Consider the following 14,528-nt stretch of genomic DNA (forward strand, 5'->3'; position numbering starts at 1 on the left):
GTTTTACTAATTAATTTGCCTGCTTGACTCCTGACAACATCTGAATTTTTGGATCCTGACTTAAATCATTTAAAAAGTTCTTCGTATATGGATTAGAAAGGATAATCAGCAGGTACTTCTTATACCCTTTAAATATTCCATTGGGAAGTTTTGAACATTTATCTAATAATTTTTTCTATGTGAAGTTTAATGTACCCCAATGTGAACTTGTTCTTATTTGATCATTTAGGTTACCCTGGGTCCAGAATTCTCAGCTAGAGAGGGATGATGAGATACGTGTTGTTCTCATCTTCCAAATTCTTAAATGATGCCAAAATCAGGTTACTCTCAGCAAAGCTGAGAAAAATATGAACACTTTCAATGTTGATTGAGGAAGGGTTTAAATGGGTACTTTCAGGTACCGTTGATGGAACTGTAAAATAGTACAGGCTCTTGAAAGTCAGTCTGACAATAACAAAGATAAAGGTTGTAAGTTTTAACCCTATAATTCTTCCATAAATCTACCATAAAAATTCTAATATTTATATATGGAGTCTTCACCAGTATTATTTTATAGTATGAAAATGTTGAAATCAATTTATATATATCATAAAAAATACTTCTGCATAGAAAAAGGTTAGCAGGGAATATAACAAACTGTTAATAATATTCTCTGAGTAATTTGAATATAGATTATTTTAACTGCCTTTAGAGTTTACTTATTTTTCTAAAGTTTTAGATTATAATGTGTATTACTTTTATCACCAGAAAAATATATTATTAAAAACAGTACTTTGAGAATTTTAGAATGCTGTCCAAAAGGCCTGGAATTTTTATTGGTAAAGCATTTAGCCAGTGTCTGCCTCACCCCGCCCTCAGAAAGGAATGTTACAATGGTGGTGCTGAATGCCAGCTTGAGGATGGAGATTTGTTACCTCTTGCAAGTGTGCCCATCCTTGGGCTTCTCTTGCCCATCTTTTTGCTTCTCTTGCTAAATAGAAAACCTTTCCCTCTCAAAGCCAACAGGGAAGAGGTCAAGTGGGATTTGGAAGAAACTAAAAATTCCAGGAGTCTTTTCCCTCTAGCTAATAAGATTGGAATTTGACCTCTCCTAAATTAAATACATCCTCTCTGTTTTCTGTTTTTAGACAGATACCTAAAATACTGTGTTCATTCATTCTTTAATTTCAAACTATTGTTGAAGTACCTATATATTCACAGCAATGAATCACAAACCTGATGGACATCATGATACCCCAAGGGCTTGTTAAACTCAGATTGGCAGGCCTGATCACTAGAGGTCCTGATTCAGTAGGTCTAGAGTGCAGGCCAAGAATTTGCATTTCTAAGAAGTTTGTGAGTGATGGTGAAGCTTCTGGACTGAGGACCATGGTACAGGAAAGCAAAAGCAAGGGAGATCGCAGGGTGTAGATGAAGAGGGGTACTAAGTGAATGGGCCTTTAAGGGATCTCTGGTTGAACCTTATGAAGTGAAACTGGCTGGCGTAAAGTCAATGTGATGCGTAATGATAAAGAGTTAAGAGCACAGACTTTGTACTGTACAGACCCAAGTTTGAATTCTCTCTCTGTGAGAGGCAAGCTGTGTGATTTTTGGTGCTTAACCTCTCTAAGCCTCAGTTTCCTTAATAAAAGTTATTGTTTTATAAGGTGACTGGAAGAATTTGAGATAACAGATCTAGTAGTCAATACAGTGTTTGATCCATAGTGAGAGCTCTATAATGTTAGCTCTCACTGTTGCTTTCTTGACCCTGTCATGACTGTAATCCCTTGGAAATGCTTTTAGTGGATGAGACATATACAGATTTGGACACACTGGTTTTTGCTGCCATGTACATTGAGTCTGAGTTTTTGAAGACTTGACCCAAGTGTGCTATGAGTGTTATTGTCCAGAGAAGTGGTGTGGTGCAGAGGAAGGAGCAAGGGGCTCTTGGTTTTGGTCTGAGTCTAGTTTCCTTATCTTTTAACTGAAGGGAGTTGAGCTTCAGATTTCTTAAATGTCTTCCAGCTCTGAGATGCAGGTTTCTCATTGCCAGATCAACGCTATGAATTTGGACTTTCTTCTCTCTCTCTTTTTTTAAAGATTTTATTTATTTATTCATAAGAGACACAGAGAGAGAGAGAGAGAGAGAGAGGAGGAGACACAGACAGGAAGAAGCAGGCTCCATGCAGGGCGCCCGACGTGGGACTCAATACGAGTCTCCACGATCACACCCTGGGTGGAAGGCAGCACTAAAGCGCTGAGCCACCGGGGCTGCCCTGGATTTTCTTCTCTTAAACACAAGGTGGCAGCAGAAGACAAGACTTGGCTGCCATTTGCCTGTAGGGTAACCGAATATTCCACAGCTTGCTGGATGGGTAAGAATGCAAATGAAGAAAAAGAGGGCAAATGACTTAAGGTGACAGCCTGCTGTTAGTAGTTTCTATGGGACTAAAGTTTAAAGTCCTTAGAATGATTCTTATATCACTATAAAAGAATTTTCCCATTCTTCCAATATATCCACAGAAGGTAAGGAGCCACTACTTAGTACTTACCTTTTTTTTTTTTTAAAGATTTTATTTATTTATTCATGAGAGACAGAGAGAGAGGCAGAGGGAGAAGTAGGCTCCCTGCAAAGAGCCCAATGGGAGACTCAATCCTGGGAATCTAGGCTCAAGCCCTGAGCCAAAGGCAGATGCTCAACCGCGGAGCCACCCAGGCGTCCCAGCACTTACCATTCACACACACAAAGACACACTCGTATACATGCACACCCTTTCCCAAGGCCCTTTTCATCATGGCTACTGCTTTTCAGAAAAATGCCTGCCAAGTTCTTATCTGTGATAAGCTGGGGGCTACACAGCAGGGTGGCAGCTGTGCACTTTACAAAATAAAACAGCAATTTCTTTCTTCTAAAATCTGGGAGGATTCTTTCTTCCAAAACATGGGTGCCTGGTAGTACTTACTCAGGGAAATGAATTTCAAATTGTCATTCCATTCAAATGTGTCCCAGTTTCAAACTGTGGTGGGCGATGCAGAGCAGTGGGTTGGGACACCAAGATCCTTGGTTGGTTGCTGACCACTGGCCAGGTGGGCTGGGAATGGGTAGGGAAAAGGCAGGAGACTCACCGTGAAGTCAGATGGGTAAACCTGTTGCAGAATCTAAAAGCTAGAGAAGATGCTGCTGAGGATTTCTAGGGGCAGAGCCCAGGGTCCTGGTTCAGGTGCTGGCCAAGTGATCTTTAGGAAAGGAATTTCTTTTTTTTTTTTTTTTTTTTAGGAAAGGAATTTCAACCTGAGGCCTAAGGGAGTAGCCATGAGCCCAAAGTAGATCACCTTTCTCCAAGGACTTCAAGACAAAAGTCTGCCTAGGTATACGGATGGAAGTAGAATAGAAAGGGTAAAAGAGAGTGTCATGTGTCAGGTTAAAGATCTGGCATATTGACTAGAGGGAAACTGACATATAAACTTGAGAGGAAGTTGCTTAATGGCTTAAATATATGCCATATGGCTGGAGCAACTTGAAGCTGTGTTTATAATCTCCTTCAGCGGCGTTCAGCCCATTCCTGAGATGTGCTCCCATGATTGTAAAGAATGATTGGCTATGATCTTAAGCAGATTCTTGGGATGCTCTAGTTCTCTGTGGGGAGGGAACAGAAGGCTGTGTTATTGTTAGTCTATGAATTGAAAATTCTCTTTCAGAGAAAATTCTCTTCCTTCTTTTCTTTTTTTCCCTGCTAAGTGGTAAGAACAGAATAATGAAGGACAACAGCCTCATGAAGCTAATAGATTTGGAATGTTGACTATTTCCTCAAAATTCCTTTGCTTCCCACCTTCATGGGCCTGCTTTAAACGTTACACCCTTTGCAGGGTGTTTGGGGATCAAGGCACAAGGAGGGAAAATTCTTCATCTTTGAATTTGGTGGCCTTTGGGGGAGCCACTACCCAAATTACTGCCAAAGTGGATGGGTTTGACGGGTTAGGAAAATTAAACATGGCCCTAAGGGGCTCAGGGTGAGGGGAGTAATGCAAAAGACTTGGAATACACATTTCTCTTATAGTTTGATGAAGTGTTCCAAAGGAAAGAGAATTAGCAAAAAATCTAGTAAAGACCGTATCACAGACCTGAATTACTACTAAATGAAGAGAGCTTTATGGAGGAGCTATGGAAAATGGTTAACATCTTGCTAAAATACTGGGAAGAAAGAAGCAGAACTGAGTCTTGGATCATAACTGATTTCCTTGGCAATATCATAAAAGATAGAGCATCCCCACATCTGCAGTAACAAGTCTTATAAAAGGCTTCAGTGCTTTGCAACATGCCACTTGCTTCGGGCTATCCTGGTGTTAAGCTGGAGCAGGTGGTTGATTCTGTGCCAAATATTTGTCCTGGAGGGATCCCTGGGTGTCTCAGTGGTTTAGCACCCACCTTTGGCCCAGGGTATGATCCTGGAACCCCAGGATCGAGTCCCATGTCAGGCTCCCTGCATGGAGCCTGCTTCTCCCTCTGCCTCTGTCCTGCCTCTTCCCCCACCCCCCCCACCCCCATCTCTCACGAATAATAATAATAAAAAAAGATTCGTCCTGGATTTCTGTTGACTTCAGAGGGTCCTCCACGGAGCTGTCGTACTGTTGGGCCTTTCATGACTCCCTAATAGATGTTTGCATGTGTGCTTTAGCCCCTGTGAGGGAGAGAACCCCAGGTAAACACCAGGAAAAAGGTGTTCAAGTTGACTATAAAAGAAGGAAGAGCTGGTTGCTGATTCCACTTTTAAAGTTTGGGGAAAAGAGTACTTCAGTCTCTTTGATCACATTTATAGGTGATCACTTCAAGAGTGAAAGGAGGGGCTGGGCACTCACCGAGGGAAAGTCTTTAGAAGAAAATAACTTTATTGTCACCAGCAAACACTCGCAGAGACAAATCTCTGTCCTCTCCTGGTAGGCATTGAGAAAATGCTGAAGATGAGGGGGAAGTTTAGAAGACTTGGGACTTTGCTTTTTCTTATGTGGGTCAGACATTTTTTGTTTAAAGGTTTTATTTACTGGGGAGAGGGCAAGCTGGTGGAGGAGTAGGGTCCTCAGCTCACGCCCCACCAACTCACCTGGGTAACTTTCAAATCATCCTGAACACCCACAGATCCTACCTGAGATTTAAAGAGAGAACAGCTGGAACGCTACAGAGAGGAGGGATTTCACTTCTAATAAGGCAGGAAGGCGGGGAAAAAATAAAAAAGAATCCAGTGGGGGAGGGGCGCGAGGAGCCGGGCTAAGGGGGGCGGCGAGAGCCTGGGCCAGGAGAGCCCAGCCCCGGGGACGGGGAACTTTAACAACCCGCACCGGCTTCTTCCCAGACAGAAAGGCGCTGAGCAGGGAACCCGGGCAGATCCCCAGGGCGGCAGGGACACCTCCAGTGTCCCGGGGTCACCAGCAGAGGAGGTGCGCCCGGGGAGAGCGCACCCACCACCCACCCCGCAGCCGATGTCGGGAAAGGGCCGGAGCGTGGCGGGGCCTCGGGGAGAAGCCGGTGGGGCAGGGGGCTCCGGGCGGAGGGGCTGCGCCCCGCAGGATTCCAGGAGCAGGATTCCAGCAGCACAGGCCCCGTCCCGGGGCGCCGGGGACACAGCCCAGGATCCTGCGCTCCCCCCGGGACAGACGGAGGCTGGGAGGGCACAGGACGGTGAGGACGCTCCTGCCACCAGGCGCCCCCGAGCTGTGCAGCTCAGCGCCCGGCCCCGGGAGCATCCAGGCCAGTGCGGACTGGGAGACTGCGGGTGGTTACTGCGGGAGCTGACTCCAGGGCTGGGGACCTGGCCGCCGCCAGTGGTGTTCCTCCCGGTGTCGCCGTGTGCCTGGGACGGAGCGGGCCGCCAGGGAACAGGGCCTCATGGGGTAAACAGCTCCCACTGAGCCCGGCACCCAGCAGCGGGGGTGGGGAGAGCATCTCCCCCAGGTGCGCACACCTGAGAATCAGCACAGCAGCTGCTCCCCCAGAAGACCAGCTGGAGAACAGGGGAAGAGCAAGTTCTTGACCGAGCAGCGCTGGAAGCTCCAGGGGAAGTTGAGGGATTTACAGTTTATAGAACCAGAGGGTAGCCTTCCTTTTCTTTCCTTCCTTTTTCCAGTAAAACTTGTTTTTATATCAGACTGTAAATATCCAATTTTTTTTCTCTTTTCCCACCTTAACTACAATATTTTACCACCTCTTCATTTTTAAGGTTCTTCCTTTTTGACTTTCATATTTCTACAATTACACGTCCTAGATATATTTGCCACTGCTAGATTCCCTTCAACATACTCAGCTTAATTTTGAGAGATATACAAGATATGTTTTGTTTGTTTTGTGTTTTTTGTTTTCTCTGCCTCGTTTTATTCTACAATGGTGGAAGTTAATGCCTTCTTAAACATGACCAGCATGCACCCAGACCCAGTGGTATACCGTGCTGGTTCATTCTGCGAAATACCTCATTCCCATTCTGCCCCCCTCTTTTATCTCATTTATGTTTTGGTGGTCATGTTGGGGCCCTCTACAAGTATTTCTGGTTTATATAAATCTGGGACTGAGCATCTTCTAACATACAGAACTTAATATACTCAGAACCAAGATGGTCACCCTATAGAACCCCTCACGTAGACCATATTCTCCCTCCACTACAACTTTGTCACCACCTCTATCTCCTTTTTTTCCTTTTCCTTTTTCTTTTATTTTTTTCTGTTTCTTTTCTTTCTCTCTCTTCGTCTTTAGGATTCCTGGCCTTTTTTTTTCTACTACTTTGTTTTAAAAATTCGTTTTTCACTTTAGTGGTCCTTTTGTTATATTTTGTTCTGATCTTTGTTTTCAGTTTCTGGTCTCTGACTTTGGCAAAATCATCTAGGGTGAAATTTACTTAGGTCATGGTTGATATTCTTGACTCAGCCCGCTCATACAGCCACTCTGCACTGAGCAAAATGACTAGAAAGAAGAACCTACCACAAAAGAAAGAATCAGAAACAGTACTTTCTGCCACAGAGTTATAGAATTTGGATTAAAATTCAATGTCAGAAAGCCAATTGAGAAGCACAATTATAAAGCTACTGGTGGCTCTGGAAAAAAGCATAAAGGAATCAAGAGACTTCATGACTGCAGAATTTAGATCTAATCAGGCCAAAATTAAAAATCAATTAAATGAAATGCAATCCTAACGATGAGGGTTAATGAAAGGTAGAAGAAAGAGTGAGTGACATAGAAGACAAGTTGATGGCAAGGAAGGAAGCTGAAGAAAAAAGAGAAAAACAATTAAAAGACCATGAGGAAAGGTTAAGGGACATAAAAGATAGCCTCAGAAGGAAAAATCTACATATAATTAGGGTTCCAGAGGGTGCCCAGAGGGCCAGAGGGCCAGAAAGCATATTTGAATAAATCATAGCTCAGAACTTCCCTAATTTGGGGAGGGAAACAGGCATTCAGATCCAGGAGATAGACAGGTCCCCCCCTAAAATCAATAAAAACCTTTCAACACCTCGACATTTAATAGTGAAACTTGCAAATTCCAAAGGTAAAGAGAAAATCCTTAAAGCTGCAAGAGACAAGAAATCCCTAATTTATTTGGGGAGAAATATTAGATTAACAGCAGACCTCTCCACAAAGACCTGGCAGGCCATAAAGGGCTGGCAGTATATATTCAGAGTCCTAGATGAGAAGAACATGCAGCCAAGAATACTTTATCCAGCAAGGCTCTCATTCAGAATAGGAGGAGAGATAAAGAGTTTCCAAGATAGGCAGAAATTGAAAGAATATGACCACCAGACCAGCTCTGCAAGAAATGCTAAAGGGGACTCTTTCAAAGAAAGAGGAAGCCCAAAGAAATAATCCACAAAAACAGGGATTGAATAGGTATTATGATGACACTAAATCCATATCTTTCAATAGTAACTCTGAACGTGAATGGGCTAAACGATCTCATCAAAAGACGCAGTGTTTCAGACTGGATAAAAAAGCAAGACCCATCTATTTGCTTTCTACAAGAGACTCATTTTAGACCTAAGGACACCTACAGCCTGAAAATGAAAGGTTGGAGAACCATTTACCATTCAAATGGTCCTCAAAAGAAAGCAGGGGTAGCAATCCTCATATCAGATAAATTAAAGTTTATCCCAAAGACTGTAGTAAGGGATGAAGAGGGACACTATATCATACTTAAAGAATCTATCCAACAAGAGGACCTAACATTCATGAATATTTATGCCCTTAATGTGGAGCTACCAAGTATACCAATCAATTAATAACCAAAGTAAAGACATGCTTAGATAACAATACACAGCACTTTCTGCAAATGACAGATCTTCTAAGTACAACATCTCCAAAGAAACAAGAGATTTATTTATTTATTTATTTATTTATTTATTTATTTATTTACTTTAAATAAAGTTTTTTTTAAGATTTATTTATTTATTCAGAGAGAGAGAGAGAGAGAAAGGCAGAGACACAGGCAGAGGGAGAAGCAGGCTCCATGCAGGAAGCCCGACGTGGGACTCGATCCGGGTCTCCAGGATCACACCCCAGGCTGCAGGAAGTGCTAAACCGCTGCGCCACCTGGGCTGCCCGAAACAAGAGCTTTAAATGATACACTGGACCAGATGGATTTCACAGATATTTATAGAACTTTACATCCAAATGCAACTGAATACACTTCTTCTCAAGTACCCATGGAACTTTCTCCGGAATATACCACATACTGGGTCACAAATCAGCTCTCAACTGATACCAAAAGACTGGGATTGTCCCCTGCATATTTTCAGACCATAATGCTTTGAGACTTGAACTCAATCACAAGAAGAAATAGAAGACACTCAAACATGTGGACGTTAAAGAGCATCCTGCTAAAAGATGAAAAGGTCAACCAGGAAATTAGAGAATTAAAAAGATTAATGGAAACTAATGAGAATGAAGTTACAACTGTTCAAAATCTTTGGGATACAGCAAAAGCAGTCCTAAGAGGGAAATACATTGCAATATAACCATCCCTCCAAAAATTGGAAAAACTCAAATACACAAGCTAACCTTGCACCTAAAGGAACTGGAGAAAGAACAGCAAATAAAAGCTATACCAAGCAGAAGAAGAGAGTTAATAAAGATTCGAACAGAACTCAATGAAATAGAGACTATAAGAACTGTAGAACGGATCAACAAAACCAGGAGGTGGTTCTTTGAAAGAATTAATAAGATAGATAAACCATTAGCCAGCCTTATTAAAAACAAAAGAGAAAAGACTCAAATTAATAAAATCACGAATGAGAAAGGAGAGATCACTACCAACACCAAGGAAATACAAACGATTTTAAAAACATATTATGAACAGCTATACGCCAATAAATTAGGCAATCTAGAAGAAATGGATGCATTTCTGGAAAACCAAAAACTACCAAAACTGGAACAGGAAGACATAGAAAACCTGAACAGGCCAATAACCAGCGAGTAAATTGAAGCAGTCATCAAAAACCTCCCAAGACGCAAAAGTCCAGGGCCAGATGGCTTCCCAGGGGAATTCTATCAAATGTTTAAAGAAGAAACAATACCTATTCTACTAACGCTGTTCTGAAAGATAGAAAGAGATGGAGTACTTCCAAACCGTTTTATGAGGCCAGCATCACCTTAATTCTAAAACCAGACAAAGACCCCACCAAAAAGGAGAATTACAGACCAATATCCCTGATGAACACAGATGCAAAAATTCTCACCAAGATAGTAGCCAATAGGATCCAACAGTACATTAAGATTATTCACCATGACCATGTGGGATTTATCCCCGGGATGCAAGGCTGGTTCAACACTCATAAAACAATCAATGTGATTCATCATGTCAGCAAGAGAAAAACCAAGAACCATATGATCCTCTCATTAGATGAAGAGAAATCATTTGACAAAATACAGCATCCATTCCTGATCAAAACTCTTCAGAGTGGAGGGATAGAGGGAACATTCCTCAGCATCTTAAAAGCCATCTACGAAAAGCCCACAGCAAATATCATTCTCAATAGGGAACACTGGGAGCCTTTCCCCTAAGATCAGGAACACGACAGGGATGTCCACTCTCACCACCGCTATTCAACATAGTACGGGAAGTGCTAGCCTCAGCAATCAGACAACAAAGGAAGAAGAGGCATTCAAATTGGCAAAGAAGAAGTCAAACTCTCCCTCCTTGTAGATGACATGATACTGTACATAGAAAACCCAAAAGACTCCACCCCAAGATTGCTAGAACTCACACAGTAATTCGGCAATATGGCAGGATACACAACCAATGCCCAGAAATCAGTGGCATTTGTATACATTAACAATGAGACTGAAGAAAGAGAAACTAAGGAGTCAATCCCATTTACAATTGCACCCAAAAGCATAAGATACCTAGGAATAAACCTAACCAAAGATGTAAAGGATCTATACCCTCAAAACTATAGAACACTTCTGAAAGAAATTGAGGAAGACACAAAGAGATGGAAACATATTCAATGCTCATGGATTGGAAGAATTAATATTGTGAAAATGTCAACGCTACCCAGGACAATTTACACATTTAACACAATCCCTATTAAAATACCATGGACTGTCTTCAGAGAGTTGGAACAAATAATCCTAAGATTTGTATTGAATCAGAAAAGACCCCAAATAGCCAAGGGAATATTGAAAGAGAAAACCAGAGCCGGGGGCATCACAATGCCAGATTTCAGGTTGGACTACAAAGCTGTGGTCATCAAGACAGTGTGGTACTGGCAGAAAAACAGACACAGAGATCAATGGAACAGAACAGAGAACCCAGAAGTGGACCCTCAACTGTATGGTCAACTAATATTCGACAAAGCAGGAAAGACTATCCACTGGAAAAAGGACACTCTCTTCGATAAATGGTGCCGGGAAAATTGGACATCCACATGCAGAAGAATGAAACTAGACCACTCTCTTACACCATACACAAAGATAAACTCAAAATGGATGAAAGATCTAAATGTGAGACAAGAGTCCATCAAAATCCTAGAGGAGAACACAGGAAACACCCTTTTTGAGCTTGGCTAAGCAACTTCTTACAAGATACATCTATGAAGGCCAGGGAAACAAGAGCAAAAATGCATTATTGGGACTTAATCAAGATAAAAACTTCTGCACAGCAAAAGAAACAGTCAACAAATCTAAAAGACAACCTACAGAATGGGAGAAGATATTTGCAAATAGCCTATCAGATAAAGGGCTAGTATCCTAGATCTGTAAAGAACTTATCAAACTCAACAGCAAACAAACAAACAATCCAATCATGAAATGGGCAAAAGACATGAACAGAAATCTCACAGAGGAAGACATAGACATGGCCAACACGCACATGAGAAAATGCTCCGCATCACTTGCCATCAGGGAAATACAAACAAAACCACAATGAGATCCCACCTCACACCAGTGAGAATGGGGAAAGTTAACAAAGCAGGAAACAACAAATGTTGGAGAGGATGTGGAGAAAGGGAGACCGTCTCGTACTGTTGGTGGGAATGTGGAAGGAGCCTCGGTGTCCATCGAAAGATGAATGGGTAAGGAAGTGTGGTATATGGGGCAGCCCCGGTGGCACAGCGGTTTAGCACCGCCTGCAGCCCGGCGTGATCCTGGAGACCCGGGATCGAGTCCCACGTCGGGCTCTCTGTATGGTGCCAGTCTCTGTCCCCCTGCCCCCCTCTGAATAAGTAAAATAACAAAATCTTAAAAAAAAAAAAAAAAAAAAAAAGAAGTGCGGTATATGTATACAACGGAATATTACTGAGCCATTAGAAATTAGAAATACGGGGATCCCTGGGTGGCTCAGTGGTTTAGTGTCTGCCTTTGGCCCAGCGCGTGACCCTGGAGTCCCGGGATGGAGTCCCACGTGGGGCTCCTGGCATGGAGCCTGCTTCTTCCTCTGCCTGTGTCTCTGCCTCTCTCTCTCTCTCTCTGTCTATCATGAATAAATAAATACATAAATCTTAAAAAAAAAAAAAAAAAGAAATGACAAATACCTAACATTTGCTTCAACGTGGAACTGGAGGGTATTACGCTGAGTGAAGTAAGTCAATCGGAGAAGGACAAACATTATATGGTCTTATTCATTCGGGGAATATAAAAAAAAAAAATAGTGAAAGGGTTTAAAGGGGAAAGGAGAGAAAATGAGTGGAAAATATCAGAGGGTGATAGAACACGAGAGACTCCTAACTCTGGGAAATGAACGAGGAGTAGTGGAAGGGGAGGTGGGCAGGGGGATGGGGTGACTGGGTGATGGACACTGAGGGAGGCACTTGATGGGATGAGCACTGGGTGTTATGCTACATGTTGGCAAATTGAACTCCAACAAAAATATATACAAAGAAAAGATTTTATTTATTTACTCATGGGAGACACACTCATGGGAGACACACAGACTGAGGCAGAGACAGAGGAAGAAGCAGGCTCCCCATGAGGAGCCTGATGCAGGACTTGGTCCCCCTGGGATCATTACTTGATCCAAAGGCAGATGCTCAACCACCGAGCCACCCAGGCACCCCTGGGTCAGACATTTTTGACCTTTAAAAAGTGGTATAGTCCTGTCTAGTCATTTGCTAATCATTGTAATATTCGGCTGCTACAGTTTCTAGCCTAGGGTTAAAATCCTTGAGTTTATTGAGGACCAATGATTCACATTAAAACTCAATCAAAAGCCAAAGGGGGGCACCCGAGTGGCTCAGTAGTTGAGTGTTTGCCTTTGGCTCAGCTTGTGATCCCAGAGTCCCAGAATCTAGTCCCGCATGGGGCTCCCCACAGGCAGCCTGCTTCTCCCTCTGCCTATGTCTCTGCCTCTTTCTGTGTGTCTCTCGTGAATAAATAAATAAACTCTTTAAAAAAAAAAAAACTGATCGGAAGCAAGAGGCAACTTAATTAATTTTTTAATTTCTAAAAGCCTAAGTATTTAAGTGAGAAATATGAAACATAGTAACGTTTGGTAAGACTTTAGAAAAGAGTTTGGAATTTTCTCAAAAAGTTAAACTCAGAGTTATCATATGATCAGGAATTCCATTCTTTGATATATACTCAAGAGAAGTAAAAACATATATCCACAGAAATGTTCACACAGCAGCCCCGGCGGCACAGTGGTTTAGCGCCGCCTGCAGCCCAGGGTGTCATCCTGGAGACCCTGGATCGAGTCCCACGTCGGGCTCTCTGCATGGAGCCTGCTTCTCCCTCTGCCTGTGTCTCTGTCTCTGCCTCTCTCTCTCTGTGTCTCTATGAATAAAATAAATAAAATCTTAAAAAAAAAAGAAATTTTCACACAAATGTTCACAATAGCATTATTCATAATGCCCACCCAAATTAGGAAAACCCAGATGTCCATTAACTGATGATGGATAAACTAAATGTGATATATCTATGGTGTGGAATATTACTCAGCCATAAAAAAGGATCAAGGCACTGATAGGTGGTACAACATAGAGGAACCCTGAAAACATTATGCTAAGCGAAAGGTCATGAAAGGCCACATAGCATATAACTCCATTTATATGAAATGTCCAGAATAGGCAAATCATAGAGACTGAAAATAGATTAGTGCTTGCCAGGGGCTTCATGTAGGGGAGAATGGGGAGTGACCGCTAATGGATATGAAGGCCTCTATTGGGGTGATGAAAATGTCCTGAAGTTACATAGTGGTGATAGTCACATGACAATGTGAATATACTAAAAACTACTTAATTATATGATTAACAAAGGTGAATTTTATGACACGTGAATTTAATTTTATGACATGTAAATTATATCACAATAGAACATAAAACATGAAATTTTATTCAAGAAATATACTATTTGAAATATGACCCAATTACAATGAAAAATGAAGTATTGGGAAGGAGAAAAAGACAATGGAGAAAGGTGGAAGAGAAAATATTTTAAAAAGAACAAAAAAATTTTAGCAGAAGAAAGAAAATGAGACTACAAAAGGAAAAAGGGAGGCTGATTCCATGATTTTTGACATAATAGAATATTTCTCTAATTGTTCACCAAGGGTCATTTGGGGTGTGGTCTTCAAATTGTTACTACCTATTTATTATTGCTTTTCGAACTTCTAATTAACAAATTGACCATTGTTTGCTGTCTTCTAATTGCGCTTTGCCCTTGAACGCTTCAATGGCTTAGTTTTCATTTCAATGGAATTAATGAACTGAGGACGTGAGATTTGTCTCAGTTTGCAGTATCAGGCATTAACTAGAGTTGGAGATTACATTTAAAAACCATTTAAACTGAAGCTGAAACCTGTCTGGATAAAGGTTCTCCATTGCTAAATTTAATTCCATTATTTACAGTCACATTGAGAAGCCCCGCATTGAGATGTCATTCCTCTGAGGTAGGATAGGTGATTTATCACTTTTGAAATTATTCACTATTATGAAATGGATAATTAATTCAAGATTTTGGATGTGGATTTGTCTTGACCTATTCTCAAAGGCCAGATGACTAGAAAGCTCAGCTTATTGACATAGGGCCTGGCATGGACTATGATTACACGTGAGTCACTTCTAATAATCAGAAATGATAC

This window comes from Canis lupus, chromosome 32, assembly GCF_003254725.2.
Source record: "Canis lupus dingo isolate Sandy chromosome 32, ASM325472v2, whole genome shotgun sequence".
NCBI lineage: Eukaryota > Metazoa > Chordata > Mammalia > Carnivora > Canidae > Canis > Canis lupus.